The 16,403-nt window shown below is 39.8% G+C and overlaps 1 pseudogene; it reads left to right on the top strand.

The window, feature by feature from the left end:
* The first annotated feature begins 223 nt into the window (after positions 1 to 223).
* LOC105992296 lies at positions 224 to 16,074 on the top strand (annotated as a pseudogene).
* Positions 16,075 to 16,403: the final 329 nt, after the last annotated feature.

Genomic DNA, 16,403 nt, shown 5'->3' with positions numbered 1-16,403 from the left:
CCAGCTATCAATTTCAATCAGGAACTGAAAAGACTGATTTGATTTAACTGAGATGAGCAAGCATTTCCCTTTAAAGTAGGGGAAAAGTGAAGGAATCTTCCTGAGGTTGAACAATGTAATCAAATGATATGTTTATAGAGCTTCAGTTCTCCTATGCCACACCAGGCCAAAAACCACTTGAGTAAGCCTTAAAAGTTCACATCGGCAAGAAAATAAAAATCAAATGGACCAAGTCACAGAGGCGAAAGCCCACTTTGCCTTCAAACTAATCCCCTCTGTTCCGAGCTGGAATGAGCTTATCGCAATTGCTTCATTTTGTGACAGCACGTTGGTGTTCCCAGTGCAGTAAATCTTATCTCCAACCAGGGTAAATTTTCTTCTAATTAGCATGTTTTCCTCCCCCCTTTCATGACAAAAGTCCTTTTCTTCCCCAGCTCATTGTCAAGTTCAAAGACATGCTCTTCACAGTCTTTTGAACTCAGGTCACCTTATCTGTGACCTGTCATCTCATCAGCTTTATTGTCAGGTCCTCCTTGTGGAGCACATAGCTTATTTTCACTTTAATGTCCTAACTTGCCCTGGGCTGCCCAAGTCATTCAGAAAAAGGTGGCCCAGGGACAGGAAGACCATTTTCCTTCCTTAATTCCCATAATTAATTGCTTTTTAATGAGTGGCAATGACTCTTTTTGGCAAATGAGCCTGCCAAATATTTGCTTACTCCCCTTGTGAGTCCTTCGGCTTCAGCCACTGAAACCACATAGTTAGTTGCAGATGTGCAGCGAGGAGCTGGCTTGGGACACGAAGCCAGACCTTGATTCTGCAGGACTAGAGGGGGCTATTCACAAATGACAGAAGCTTTTCTGCTACACCAGGGCTGTTGTGCCTAAAATCACGCTCTAGAACTGAACAAAATTCTTTAAAACCATCACTAATTCATTCTTATAAAATATATATTTTTATTGTAAAAATACTGTACAGAGGGGTTACAGTTACACGTAAGGTAATGAGTACATTTCCTATCAAACATTGCTACCCCCTCCTTTGTTTTTCCCCTACCATCCCTTCCCTCCCGACCTCTCCAACTCCTCCTCCCTCCCTACCACCCCCCTGCCCAAGTTGTAAAGTTCATTTTCAACATAGTGTCTTGTACTTCTCATTGTTACATTGGGTCAACCTGTATCCTTATTTCAGCATTTTGTTACTTCCCTTCCCCTCCCCAAATTAGAAAAATGTATATACAAGGTGCAGGGCACCGAAATCAAATACAGTGAAAACGGGGGTCATCTTCTTCAACTAATTTTGATGGTAGCTTCTCATTTCAGTGTCAGAGCTGTGACTCATGACCACTGCCTTCGTAGGCGTTCTATGGTGGACACACAGAAAACAAATAAGAATTAAGGAATTTGCCCAGGAACAAAGGCTGGGTAATAAATGAATGCTATTCAGGGAATAAAAATAGAAAAATAATGAAGGAACAATAGGAACTAGGGAAAAAATATCTGAAGGAAATAAAAGAGACTAGCAAGAGGGAGACTGGCGTGTAATGAATAAGGAAGATAGACAAGTATGTCATCTCCCATAGGTGACATTGGGGCAAAAAGAGCCATCCGTGTGAAGAACAGGCTGGAGTCGGGGTGATGTGTCCAGGCAGAAAGAAAGTAGGAGTATACATTCTGAAGTGGGAAGGAGCTTGGTGGGTTCAAGCCCAGTGTGGTGCAAGATGAATTAAGGCTGGTGAGCAGGGACCAGATGCTGTTGGATTTTGCTCCTTTGGGAAAGCACAGACAGGTGCCAACTGTGTGCTAGGGACTGTACTGAGCACCAGGGTATAAAGACCCAGAAACCATCATCCCATGCAGGCCCTCAGTTGTCACTTACCAGCATTGCAAAGATTCCCCAGGTGTCGCTGTGCTTCGGTAAACCTGCCTTATCCCAGGACGGTCACCACTAATGCTCCCAGACTGCTAGGCCTTGTCTTTCACCGCCTCTCTATGCCTCCCCATCCTTCTGTCCTTAGTTACCATCAGAGGTCAGAGCTTTCCCAATGCAGCTCTACTCCTATTTCCCCCAGCCTTCCTGAATACCTGCTCCTCTCTGGAATTTATAGGGAGCCCTGGCATGCCTTTCCCTCCTCCCTCCCCAACACACAGACATGTTCCCAACTTTCTCTAAAAAACCTTATTCCATCCTTGATCTAAATAAAGATGTTCAGTCTCCTGATGAAGAGCTGCTCCTTCACTGAGGACTGTTTTATCTCTTATACCCCGGATAATGTAGGGTCCAAGGGTCAGCAGGTTATTTCCTTTTCTCCTGATGTCTTCTTCTTTTTATTTTCTACTTCAAAAGTCCCAGCTGCTTTGAAGCATGTCTTTAGACTTTATTACCCCAAAATACTTGGCATGGAGAGTGCTTCCGAAGTGTTAGCCTTAATTACAGATTTCCTATGTTATTCTTGTTCTGTAGAGAAGTCAGGCAAACACATGGTTAAGGCACAGACTCTGAAATTAAATGGCCTGGGTGGGATCCAGACAATTCCCTTTACTAGAGTGAGTGGAAAGAAGGTTAATTAATGTCATTGGGACTCAGTTGCTTCATCTTTATAATAAAAGCTGGGCAGCTGTGAGTATTAAATGAGGCGAGACCTGACGTCCTTTGAATGGTGTTGGCATAGTCTAAATGTCATAGAGATATTGGTTATGTGTTATTATAATCAATTGATTGCTAATTTGAGCATCTAGCTTGCCTCCTCTCCCCGTCTTCTCTGCTTCATGGAACCCTTGGCAAATCCCAGCACTTATGAAGGTGGGATCTCATTGACTTTGACCTTTCAGCCCTTTGGGGTCCCTAACTCTAACCATTTCCTCCTCCACTTCACCTCAACCACCTCTTCATGTGGTCATGCTCCAGACATGGTTGTCTCCAGCAATTGCATCATTCCCCAAAGCTGATTTCATTTATCCCACTTAGGCACTGTTAACTATCTGCCTGCTGACTATTTACTCCAACATGTGGCCTCCAAAGAATGACATCAGTGATCTTTCGTCTAGTCACCCATTGACAACTTTGTTTCTACAGTCCTCTTTCTTCTTCACTTCTCCCATTATTCAGTTTCTATTTCATTGTCCATCCTTATTATCATCGCCTTGAAAAACTCTTATTGTTTTTCTCCTTTTCCTATTCTTGCCTAGCAAAAGATTGGATGAAACAAACAAACACACAAAAACACCACACACTTGAGCTTGCTCCTGAAAAATGGAAAATAAAAGAGTGATTACTAGACTCAGTTCAAACATCTGACCATGAAGTTTAACTGTGGGATTACCTATCAGGAAATTGTACATTTCTATGTTAAATTCACGTTGCCTTTGTCTGAAATAACTTTTGCTTATCTCTCTCTTTAGATTTCCAAACTTCTCCCCCTAGTTGATGCTCTAGTTTTATGATTTTCTGAAATATTAGATAAAATATTATGTCAAATAACCCCAGGGCTTTTTGTTGTTGTTGTTGTCAGTCATGGGACTTGAACTCTGTGTTTGGGTGCTATCCTTCAGCTCTTCAGCTCAGGGCAAGCTCTCTACCGCTTGAGCCACAGAGCCACTTCCGGTTTTCTAGTGGTTTATTGGAGATAAGAGTCTCACGAACTTTCCTGCCTGGCTGGCTTTGAACCATGATCCTCAGATCTCAGCCTCCTGAATAGCTAGGATAACAAGCGTGAGCCACCGGCCCCCCTGCCCCCAGGGCTTTGTTTTAGCCCTAATCTTTCTCTGCCATCATTGCATGCCCTCATGTCCTCATCTAGTTCATGGTTGAAGATACCATCTACACGTCTTAGTAATTTTTTTCCAGAACTCATTCTCTCCATTGCATACATATAGGCAAAAATTTCCAGAACTCATGCTCTGCATTGTATACATATATGTAAGTACTGAGCAGATACTTTCACTTGGAAATTCAATGTTCATCTCACATTTAGATGGTCTAATGTCACCAATGATCTGATTATTTCTGTTCTTTCAGATGAATCTCTTTCTTTACAGAGTAATCCAGTGGATGTAGGAATACTGCAATCTACTCAGCTTCTCATACCAAAAATTTAGGAAAGAATCTTCCATTTCTAATATTGCATGCTCAGTCCATCAATAAGCTTATCAATTATGCCTCTAAAATATCTTAAATCTAATATTTTTCATCATCTCTAACATTATACCCAGAGCATGAAACATCATCTCTTTTCTCCAAGGTTCTGGAAATAGGTTCATATCTGGAATTCCTAAACTCACTCATAGAAATCCAGTCTTTATACATCTCAGGCAGAACAATCACCTGAAAGCACCAGCAAATTCCTCACTGCAAGTTCACTAGAACTCTCTCCAAGCTTTCATGATAAAATCCAGATTTATATTATCATAGCCTGTATGATCTTGTACAACTTGGCCCCTGACTGTTTATATCCATTCCTCCACTTATTTTTTTTCCACCAGAATCTGGAAACACTGAGCCTTTGTGTATACTTTGAAGATTCTGAACTCACCTGGGCATATCCATTTGGGCATTTTCTCATGAGGCCATGTATTTAAGATAGCTTTCCTCATTTCTGCCTGACTTATTCCTTTCCTCTGGCAAAATAGCACTCTCTTCCCAATTACTCTCAGTCCCAGCACTCTGTATTTGCCTCTTCATTAAATGCCTCAGTGCTTAAAATGATTTAATTAAATTATCGGTATGTAATTTAATCATTGTCTCTTTCCATACTTGAAAAAATAGTCACTCTACAATTACCCCCACCTTTAGATTGTTGGTGGCACATGAGACTTGTTTAATAAACATATGTGGAATGAGTAGAATGAAACAAAAAATATGTTACAGAAGCAATGAGAGTAGACTCATTTCCGATGGGGTAATCGATGAAGCATTTTCTGAGAATATGACATTTGAGCTGAAAAGTGAAAGGTGAGTCAGAGCAAAGCAGGTAAAATGTGGGGGAAGAGGAGACAGAATGATACATGATTGGAGGCCACAAATGACTTGTGCATTAGAGAAGTGAAAAAAGACCAGTGTGTATTGTATGGAGAGAGGGAGGCATGAGATAAGTTTGAAGGAATAAGTAGAAGCTTGTTTATAGTAGAGCCTAGTAAAATGGAGTAAGTTTTAAAGCCTAGGATGGACAAAAGAAGAAATGCACAGGGAAGGGTAGATGCTGGGGTAGGAGGGGTGAAATTAAAAAAAGAAAAGCTTTCCAGAAATAGACATTGAGGCAGGGGTTTGCCAATGGATGGGAATGGAGGAATGAGAAAAACTTACCAAGGGGACATAACAAGTCTGTAATGTAAGAGCCTTGGAAGCACACAGTGTGTCTAGCAAGGTAGATAAAAAGGAAAGTTTGCGGGGCACTGGTGGCTCACGCCTGTAATCCTAGCCTCTCAGGAGGCTGAGATCTGAGGATTGTGGTTCAAAGCCAGTTGGGACAAGAAGTCCATGAGACTCTTATCTCCAATTAACCACCAGAAAACTGGAAGTGGCCTTGTGGCTCAAGTTGTAGAGCACTTGCCTTGAGCTGAAGAGCTCAGGGATAATACCCAGGCCCAGAGTTCAAGCCCCATGACTTGAAACTAGAAAATTAGGTCGAGTCATATGAATTAGGTAGAGGCAAGAGTTATTTTTGCATCCTAAATGCCTGTTACTTTAACATTGGACATTTGACTAGAAAACATGAAGAAGGTATGGGTGGGATTGAGATAGATGGGTGGGGGAGAATGTTGGAAGGGGTGACACTTAAGATATGTTGTACAAATCAACTGACATATACAACTAAAGATTCTTTTTTTAATAAATGAACAATAATAATAATAATAAGGGTTAAACTATTTTCAGTCTCCCCTGAACAACACGTTTACCAATGACTGGTTTGGACATACTAATTATATTTCAAGATTCTTTAGCATTAACTAGAATTATAATAATCCAGTGGATAATAATTCAGCATGGATGGTTTTAGCTGGCAGTTTCTCCTGGTAAAACTCTCTCTGCTGAGCAATGTCCCTGCATTAAGACTCCTACTTCTCCAGCTACCCTCAGAGGACCCGAGGTCAATTTCATGCACAAAATAGCTGCCACTAAGCTAATAGAAAAGTACTTAGCCCAAGGCCTCTGTTTGCTGCTTCAATATCATCTTGTTGCTTCTCACAGTGGCTAACACTGGAACCAGTGATGGGTTTGTGGTAACAATATTGGAGCTCGTCTTTAACAATGTCTTAGAATTTCCTTTCTCTTTTTCCCTGGATTTGCTAAATCTCTTTTCTAGCTGACTGATTTTGACAACACGTTGCACCCAATAGCTTTCTGAGTTAGATTGCCTATCATGCAGTATTTTGAAAACTTGAATATCTAAAAATGCCTTTGTTAGTCCCTCAAGCATTAAAGGGTTATGAAATTCCAAGTTGGAAATGATTTTTTGCTCAATATTGAAAATATTATTCCATTGTCTGCCACTCTTTAATGTTGCTGTTATGTCCCATGCTATGGTAATTCCTCATCTGTTCTAGATGACTTAAAAATCCATCCCTTTGAGGGTTAGTATCTTTTGATATTTTGAATTTTGCATTTTTTGTCATAATCCTCCATGATGTAGGCTTTTTCTCTTCATTATATGGAATACTTGTTAACTCATGTTTGTCTGGAAGACTCATTTATCTTGATTCGGTATAAATTTCAGAAGGTGAGGAGGGAAGGGATGGTAGGGGAAAAACAAAGGAAGAGGTAACAATGCTCGATAGGAAACATACTCATTAGCTTACTCAATTAACTGTAACCCTTCTGTACAATATCTTTACAATAAAATATATATATACAAAAAAGAAGTAATTCCAAGTTAATTCTCCCATCTAATCTTTCTACAATTTTTTCTAGAACTAATATTTTTTGCATGTTAGATTTCCAGTATTTCTCCAGCATTTTCTATCATCTCTAACATGCTTATTTTCTAACTATCCAGTTGTTTAACTTGCCAATAATATTTTTCAATATTCTAAACAATTCTTTGATTTATTCTAATCATTAGATCTTCATATTTTTTGTTTTTTTAATAAAAATGTTACAATATTTCTTAATTTAAAAAATTCTTAAGAAATTTTCATCTCTAAATGTGTATCTGGGCTTCTGTTGTTTTGGCATGAACTTTTTTTTTTCCGCTTATATGGTATTGAGGAATCGAACCCAGGGCCTCAGGCATGCAAGGCAAGCACTCTACCACTGAGCCACCTTCCCAGCCCCACTTCTGTTGTTTTGGGTTCAATGTTTTCCATAGTAGTTCTTTTGCCATATGGTTCTAGAAACCCTTCTAACAGTTAAGGTAGGGCACTGCATGGTTCATTAGAGGTGCAGTATGTGTGGTTGTGGCTTTTCAACTGGTTGTCCTCTCTAAAGAGTGATCATGAAAGGACCCATCATTTACTGGACAAGAATTGTTCAGTGTGTCCAGCTTGTGAATAGACTGTGTGTAGGAAAGGTCATAAATATCACTTTTCAAAGCATGTATGTCACCTGTGTTTCCTCATTTTCAGTATAATTTCTTATACCTCAGCCAAGTCTAGAGCTTTCAATTCCTGGACTTCCTTAGTACAGCTTCTATAGACAGCAAATGGCCAGCTCAGAGAAGAAGTTGTGTGTTTGATCATTAGGGCTGGACAGTGAATCTGTGGTTCGAACTCTTCCTTACACACATCTTTAATCAATTCTCCTACTTTTTTTTTTTTGTCAGTTGTGGGACCTGAACTCTGGGCCTGAGTGCTATCCCTCAGCTCTTCAGCTCAAGGCTAGTGCTCTACCACTTGAGCCACAGCGCCACTTCCAGTTTTTTTCTGTTTATGTTGTGCTGAGGAATCAATCCCAGGACCCCATGCATGCAAGGCAAGCACTCTACCACCGAACCACCTTCCCAGTCCAGTCTGTATCTTTTTTAAAAAATTTTTTACTAGCCGGGCGCTGGTGGCTCATGCCTGTAATCCTAGCTACTCAGGAGGCTGAGATCTGAGGATCGCGGTTCAAAGCCAGCCCGGGCAGAAGAGACCGTGAGACTCCTATCTCCAATAAACCACCAGAAAACCAGAAGTGGCGCTGTAGCTCAAGTGGTAGAGCGCTCGCCTTGAGCTGAAGAGCTGAGGTACAGCGCCCAGGCCCAGAGTTCAGGCCCCACGGCCGACCAAAAAAAAAATTTTTTTTTTTACTGATATTTTATTGGTTTGTACAAAGGAGCAGAGCAATCACATAGATCCAAAGGGCCACATCTAATGGACATTTTCTGGGCTAATATTCTTAGAAGAATTAGCTTACTCAGTTCTCATATGAGCTCTAGGGACTGGAAGCTGCTACTTTTCCCTTCTTAAAGATAAAGAACTGACACATGGTAGACATATTGCTGCTATCACCCAGTAGGCAGGTGAGAGGGCTGAGATTTAAATTGGACCAGTTCTAACTAAAGCACCAGTATATATCATTGTGATGTCTGATGACTTTTTGTGAAGGTCAGGTTTAACACAATGCTTTGCCCATGGCCACTTCAGTTTGAGATTACCTCCCTTGGGTTCAAATCTACACGGCAGTTCTTCCAGTACAGCAAATGCCAGGTCCTTCTCATTCCTCTCTCTCTCTCTCCACTATGGATGTTTCTACAGAGATCAGGGGCCTGGTGCCCAGTAACCACAGTATTCCTGGAAACTGACTCCATTCAGAATCCTCCAATTCCATCTTTCAACAACTTGTCCTTTCAAAGATCTGGTGTTTCAATACTCAGGAGTTTTACTTATATTATTTTCCTTGAGTCATATTTATGTTTCATATTTCTGCCAGATTCTATACGAGAGCCTCATTTGCATATCTGTAATTTGCTGTCTTTTCCTTGGCTATAGATCATACTGCATTCCTAAGGTGACACATCTTCAAGCTACCTGAAGTGAATATTTATTTGGTTTCTCTCTCTCTCCCTTTCTCTCTCTCTCTCTCTCACATACTCTCTCTCTCTGCCAGGCATCGATATCTTCAAAAGGAGTCATTTTTAAGTACAGTCAGCTCTCGTATCTGGGGGATATGCAACCAACCACAAATGAAAAATATTAGAAAAAAAACTCTGGCTACTGTAATGAACATTTAGACTTTTTTCTTGTTATCATTCCTAAATAAAGCAGTATAGCACTGATTTTCACAGCATTTGAATGGGATTATAAATAACCTAGAGATGATTTAAACTATATGGAAAGATGTATATAAGTCATATGCAAATATTATAGCATTTAACATATGGACTTGAGCATCTGGAAAGCTTTGTGCATGCTCAGGGTGTCCTGGAACAACCTCTCTAGGGAATGATTGGACATATGGAAGAGGAAGCATTATCACCCTGAAGAGCAGAAAGCACCAAATCTGGAATCAGTCTTGTTATATTCTTGTATCTCTCAGGATTTGCCGCATGTCATTTGATAATTTCTATGATTTTTTTTTTTGCCAGTACTGTAGCTTGAACTCAGGGTTTTGAGCTTCCGTGACAGGCTTACTTAGCTAAGACTTTACCACTTGAACCATGTCTCCTGATTGACTTTTTGCTGATTATTTTAAAGATAGATTCTCATAGACTTTTCTGCTTTGATCCATGATCCTTTGGCTCCAAGTCTCCCAAATAGCCAGGATTACAAGTGTGAGACACTGGTACCCGATAATTCATGGCTTCCAAGTTCTAGTTTCTTTGTCTGAATAGTGGGTTGATTAATCATTTACTTCTTATTATGGGATATCAGAAGAACAAACTTTTGGGAAAATATTCTATCATTTAAAAATTGCTGTCAGCCATTTACAATCATGAAAGTTTTAATCACATCTATAAATCACCTGCACTATTATTTAACATATAGCAAATATGTTTTATTTAAATTCAATCCATGTTCTTGTTAATAATTTTTAAAGGGGAATTAATGGAAAAGAAATAACACAGGGACAAATCATAGAAGGAAAAATTTATATTGCAGTGTTGAGCAATGAGGGATTGATAAGAGGACACAAACAAGTCTTAGGCTAGGAGACCAACTGGCATTAGTAACTGGATATAAAAAAGATCCGGGTAATTAGTGGAATGAATAAGGAAGACGAAGACCTAAGGCAATGGGCTTACCCACTGAGAGAAGAGATCTTCAACTTGAGAAGGAAGATTGGGGAGGAAAGGGGAGAAGCATCTTACAGAGCGGTAGGGTGAGGCATGTGGGTAGGAAGAGATGGAGGAAGAGGAGGTATTTAAAGAACACAGTTTACAAGGTCATTTAAGTCTCAGAGCTGAGGGACTGAGGAAACTTTGTTTGGGGAAAAGAGTAAGTTGGGTAAGTGAAGCAAAGGAATATCTAGGAAAGATGAATGAGAGATGAGAAAAGGACTCAAGGGATGGAAAGTACCATCTGAATGACATTATTTTATATTGAATGAAAATGCAGCAGGGAAGCCAGATCCCAGCATGGAAGTGGGCAGATCCAATATGGCCTCATCATTGAAAGTTGCATAGGATTTCTTCCATAAGCTTGATGTTTTGAGCACAGACTCCTATCAGCAAATGATATGGACAACTACTACTTTATCACACACAATGTGTGTGCACACTACTGTGTGTACTTGCATCATGCTTTGGAAAATCCTACTTTCACATTCTTCATGATTGTATGGAACTATTCATAATCGGCTCTCCAAAATACTATTGGCATTAGAATACTGTTTCATTCTCTCCTGATAAATATCTCTGTGTCTAGGAAGTAAAAGCGATGCCATGGGTGTAGTTGGCTCTGTGTATATATGGTGTCTGGGAAGTGGGAGGATTGGTGGTGGCAAAATTATAAAGGTCAAACTTAGAAGACCTTTTGGCATCTGGTAATGTAAACCCCTGCCCCTTTGACTTTTACTTGGGTGTTTTTCAAATGGAGCTAAAAATTCTCACTGTAACAATTTTGGCTTAGATAGGAGAAGGTCTGTAAGGAATGTTGTGGAAATACTTATGTCAAACTATTTCAAAGCCTTCCCTAAAATGGGAAGTCTGGGAGAGAGCTCAGAGCTGCGTCTTGTTGGATTCCCACTCTGGAAGCCTGGGACGAAAGGAGGATTAAGTGTTCTAGGCATTATCTTGAACCTAAGTTTTGAGGCCCAAGCCAGAAGATCTGTCTAAGCACAGACAGCAATGGCTCATAGCCTGATGCACACATCTTTAGTTAGAGCAGTGGTCATTCTGATTTTGAGCAGTTGTACCAACAGAAGGAAATGTTTCAAGAAGAGAACAAAAGAAATGTCTATTAGGATCTGAGTTTCCTCATCTTTTTCTCCTCTCCCTTTCCTTCTTTTTTGCCTAGAATTCCCATTTTAATTTGGATTCCTGGCAGATTATTGCAAATGACTACTTGTTTAATCCAAAACCAATCACTGCTTTTGAACAACCATGATCAGAGCTTGGGCAGGGAGGTGGTAAGATTTTGAGGCAAGAGGGGAAAGTCAGAAGTCATCTAATTTAATCCCCTCCCTTGGAAGCTTTCAGGCCAGAGAGGTGAAATCATGTACCCAAGGTCACCCAGCCAGCTAGCAGATGCATGAGGGCCGGGTCACAATCTCCTGCTTCTGTGTGTTGTAAATCTTTTCAGACGGGACTTTGTGGCAAGCTACCAGTGAAGCTTATTGGAAAGCATTTAAGGACATTAGAGCGTCTGCAGATGTGATTTTCAAGGTTATTTATTTGTTTTACTGCAGATCATGACTTCCCCTCCATCCGTCTTCTTGTTCCCGGGCCAGATTCTGCCCTTTGATGTGCATTGTGGCATTCTTGTTGCCTTTGGCCTCAGTCTGAAGTAGGGCTTGACCTAAAGCTACTGGTGCCTTTGTTAGCTCTCAGAGGACTTCCCCTCCCTGTGGGTGATCCTAAAAAAAAAATCAGTTGTCTTAGAGTTCCTTTCTACACAGGCACATCCTGCTGTGTCTGTGTCACAGAATCTTTAAGCTGGAAGAGACCTCTGAGGTCATCAGTCAAACACCCCCCACACCCAGGTCAGGCCTGTCTTCCAAAAATTCCTTGGCATATGGTCACACAGTCCTATGGCTGGAAGAAGGTACCTTGGGGACTGAAGATGACCCAGATTTCTTTTATTTGTTAAAGAAGTTGAGATTCATCCCCTTGCAGCTGGCCAAGCTGAAATCTAAATTTAGGTTCCAAACCTGACTCTGCCCTACTGTCCTCCACATATCGAACTCCCGTGTTCTAAGCACTGTGTAATGAATCATCCATTCAGTCATTCATTGACTATAATTAGTTTACTACATCATTATTTTACCCAGTCCTGATGATTATGGCCAAGCTGACATTTTTGCTATAGGGGGAAAAAATCCAACTAAAGAAAATCATGCTTTTCCAGGTTGTACTAATTGTGTAAGGCTGATATAGCAAAGTATTATAAACTTGGTTTGAGACCACTCAAATTCTTTGGAGAACTAAGAACAGAAGGGATGTACTTCAATACACTAAAGAGTACATATTTGTCTTTTTAAAAATTTTCTATTCCCTAGCTGAAGTGGCTCCTCATCATTGTTCTAAGACTAGGGACTTAAAGCCTTTTCTACAGTGGTCCTGATTCTCTCTGAGGATCCATAAGGGAATTTTTTGTTATTGTTTTCCCCAGAATTCTCATCCTGCAATGAATCATTCTTGTGATTACTTAACAGAGGCTGTTTCTGGGGCATCTGTCCTACATGAGGTCAAATTCACGTTGTAGCTTATCTTGGAGAGATTTTTCTTTTGATTTAAGGTTAATTTCCTGTTCTCTGATTGGTTGCAAGGGGTGATGTATTTACAGGTTGTTAGCACTGTTGTTTAATATTTTTAGGAGTACTGCTTCCTTCCTTCCTTCTTTCCTTCCTTCCTTCTTCCTTCCTTCCCTCCCTCCCTCCCTCCCTCCCTCCTTCCCTCCCTTCCTTCCTTTCTTTTCTTTCTTTCTTTTATTTACATCCTAGAATTCTTTTTGGTTGTATTCATTTTCACCTTTGTTGAGGTGTAATGGACATACTAATATTGTATATATTTAAGGTGCAAAACTTGATGCCATGATAAACATTGTAAAGCAAGCATGATAATAAACATATCAATAATTAAAAAACTGTCATTTCATATAGTTGCCTTGTATTTTCCCTCCCTCCTTGCCTCCCTCCCTCCCTCCTTCCCTTTTTCCCTCCCTCCCTCTCTTCCTCCCTTCCTCCCTCCCTTTCTCCCTCCCTCCCTCTCCTTCCTCCTTCCTTCCTTCCTTCCTTTCTTTCTTCCTTCCTTCCTTCTTTCCTTCTTTCCTTCCTTTCCATGTTCTCTTATTTCCTCTTCCTCTTTCTTTCTTTCTATTTCTTTGTCTTTTGTGGTGAGAAAAACTTCAGATATACTCTCTTTGCAAGCTGTACATCATTCTTTTGGATGGAGTCACAGGTGCTAGAGGAGAGCTACATGGAACTTAGTGTCTTTCATGGTGTGTTTTTCCAATAAATGCTTTTGTGCATCTGTGAGCCTAGATCTTGCCTTTAAGCAGCTCATAGATTACTAGTAAGATTAATTGCATCAACAGATAAATTTTGAATATCAAGTAAGTGCTAAAATAAAGGTTGCCTGTGTTAGCAAATGAGGAGACTAAGTAGGTCACATCCCGGGTAAGAACCGAGATTTCCTAAGGGAGATGACATTTGCATTAGTTCTTAAAATAAAAACACTTACCCAGGATAGAAAGCTGAATGTGGCCTGCGAAGAAGAAGGAAGAGTATATTTTGAGTTGGAGAATCAGCCTAATTTGTGTTTGAAAAAACTGAATGTACAGAAGAATGGTACACCCCATTCATAGGATCTGTAGTTAGCAGTTTGGTAAAAGGACATTGCCATGTCTTTTTGGTACATAAATTATTTATTTATGCAAAATAAAATAATATAGTATATTCTAAAATACTTGATAATAGCTTCCTAACACAATGATGCCAAATAATTCACTTCTACAATTGCTAAACATTTGGCTTATTTTTTAAAAATCAGTTTTATAAATGAGATTGCTATAAATACTCTTTTCATGGAATAGATGTCAAGCAATTCCTTTTGGATTACTCTGTTGGATATATTAATTTAAGGTATTTTCTTTTTTGAGGGTGGATATTGAGGTTTGAACTCAGGACCTGGTAATTGTTCTACCACAGCCATTTTTTTTCCTTAGTTGCTTTATGCTTGAAATAGTCTCATCTATTTGCCTGAGCCAGCCGGGTTGCAATCATTCTATTTATGCCTTCAGCTACTCTGGAGGCACACACCATTATATAGAGCTGTATTGGGGTGGAGGTCTCACTAAGATTTCATCCAGGCTGGATTCAAATGTAGATCCTCCTAATCTTGAGGAGCTGGGATTACAGATGTAACCTAAATTAATTCAATTTTTTAAAAGTCAATGTAATGCCATTTTAACCTCTGAAAACAACCAAGATTTTTCTTTGTCTTCTTTATTTCCCTTTTTCTTTTAGAGCAAATGCACAACGATTGTGAGTACATGATGAAATGAGTACTTTAACAAAACACTGGGAAATGAAATATTTGTATACCCACTTTGAAAAGTCGTTTGTTGGTATGAGCCAAAAAGAATCAACATGGTGATATCTAAGTGAGCAAAGGGTATGAAAAATTCACACAAGATGAAGTAAAAGGTCTAATTAATATTTTAAATTGAGAAAGATACTCATATTTAAATTAATTCAAACTTTTTTTTCTTTTTTTTGTGCCAATACTGGGGCTTGATCTCAGGCCCTCATGCCCTCCCTGGGTTTTTTCACTTAAGGGTGGCAGTCTATCATCTGAGTTACACCTCTACTTCTGGCCTTTTTTTCTGATTAAGTCTTTCTGATTTATCTGCTTGGGTTGGCTTTGAACTATAATCCTCAGACTTTGGGCTCCTGAGTAGCTAGGATTATAGGATGAGCCCCTGTGCCCAGCTCTTTTATTTTTTCCCTTCTGTACTGCTAGAAATCTAGGGCTTGAACTTGCTGGACAGGTTACTCAACCACTGGAACAGCCACAACCCCATTTATTTTTTGAATAATTTCTCACATTTTAAAAGTTATGATCATATATTTGTTGGTTCTAAATATTTCAGAAATCTACCTTTGAAAACTTAAATCAAGGGTACCAAATTCTGACTGCACAAATATTTCCCCTGGAACTTTTTTTTAAATGCACATTTTGCCCTTTGGGCTCTCTGACCAGCACCATGGTGGTAGGCAAGAAAAGCTCCTTACAAAAAGGGACAAAAAGGGAGCCAAGAAGGAAGCAGTTGATCCATTTTCTAAGAATGATTGTATGATGTGAAAGCACCGGCCATGTTCAATATAAGGAATATTGGGAAAACAGTAGTCACGAGGACTCAAAGAACCAAAATCACATCTGATGGCCTCAAGGGTCGGGTTTTTGAAATGAGCTTTGCTGGTCTGCAGAATGATAAAGTCGCACTTAGAAAATTCAAGCTAATTACTGAGAATGTTCAAGGCAGGAACTGCCTCACCAACTTCCAGGCATGGATCTCACCCGAGACAAAATGTGCTCTATGGTCAAAAAGTGGCAGACCATGATTGAAGCTCATGTTGATGCCAAGGCTACAGCTGGTTATTTGCTTCTGTTCTGTGTTGGTTTTACTAAAAAAAAAAAAAAAGCAACGATCAGATCTGCAAGACCTCCTATGCTCGTCATCAGCCTTCCACCAGATCCGGAAGAAGATGATGGAAATCATGACCTGAGAAGCCCAGATCAATTATTTGGAAGAAGCAGTTAATAAATTGAATCCAGACAGCATTGGGAAAGACATAGAAAAGGCTTGCAGGTCTATTTGCCCACTTCATGAGGTCTTTGTTAGAAAAGTAAGAATGCTGAAAAAAGCCCAAGTTTGAATTGGGAAAACTCAGGGAGCTTCTTGGTGAAGGTGGTAGTTCTGGAAAGCTACTAGTAACAAGACTGGTGCTAAAGTGGAGTGAGCTGGTGGATATGCACCAGCAGTCCAAGAATCTGTTTAAAATTCAGAGTTTTAATAGTGACAAATAAAAGGTCTATTTGTGAAAAAATGCATATTTCTGGGTCTGATTAGTAGAAAATTTGATTCAATAGCTTTGTGTGACAATCCAGAAGATTCTGATATCTCAGCCTGTTCATGCCAGCTTTTGTTTTTGTTTTTGGGCCATCTTTAGTATCAGGCTGCACCTCTTGGGTTCTGCTCCTCCCCCAGGATAAACTGAAGTAGAACTACTTCTAGAGAAGAAGAGTGGATTTTCATATTGCCATGGTTTAAATCTCAACGTTGACACTTGCTAAGCTATGAGGCCTCATGCAACTTTCCTCATCTTTA

The sequence above is a fragment of the Dipodomys ordii genome, unplaced genomic scaffold (genome assembly GCF_000151885.1).
Source record: "Dipodomys ordii isolate 6190 unplaced genomic scaffold, Dord_2.0 Scaffold82, whole genome shotgun sequence".
NCBI classification, from domain to species: domain Eukaryota; kingdom Metazoa; phylum Chordata; class Mammalia; order Rodentia; family Heteromyidae; genus Dipodomys; species Dipodomys ordii.
This window is presented reverse-complemented; position numbering and strand designations above follow the sequence as displayed.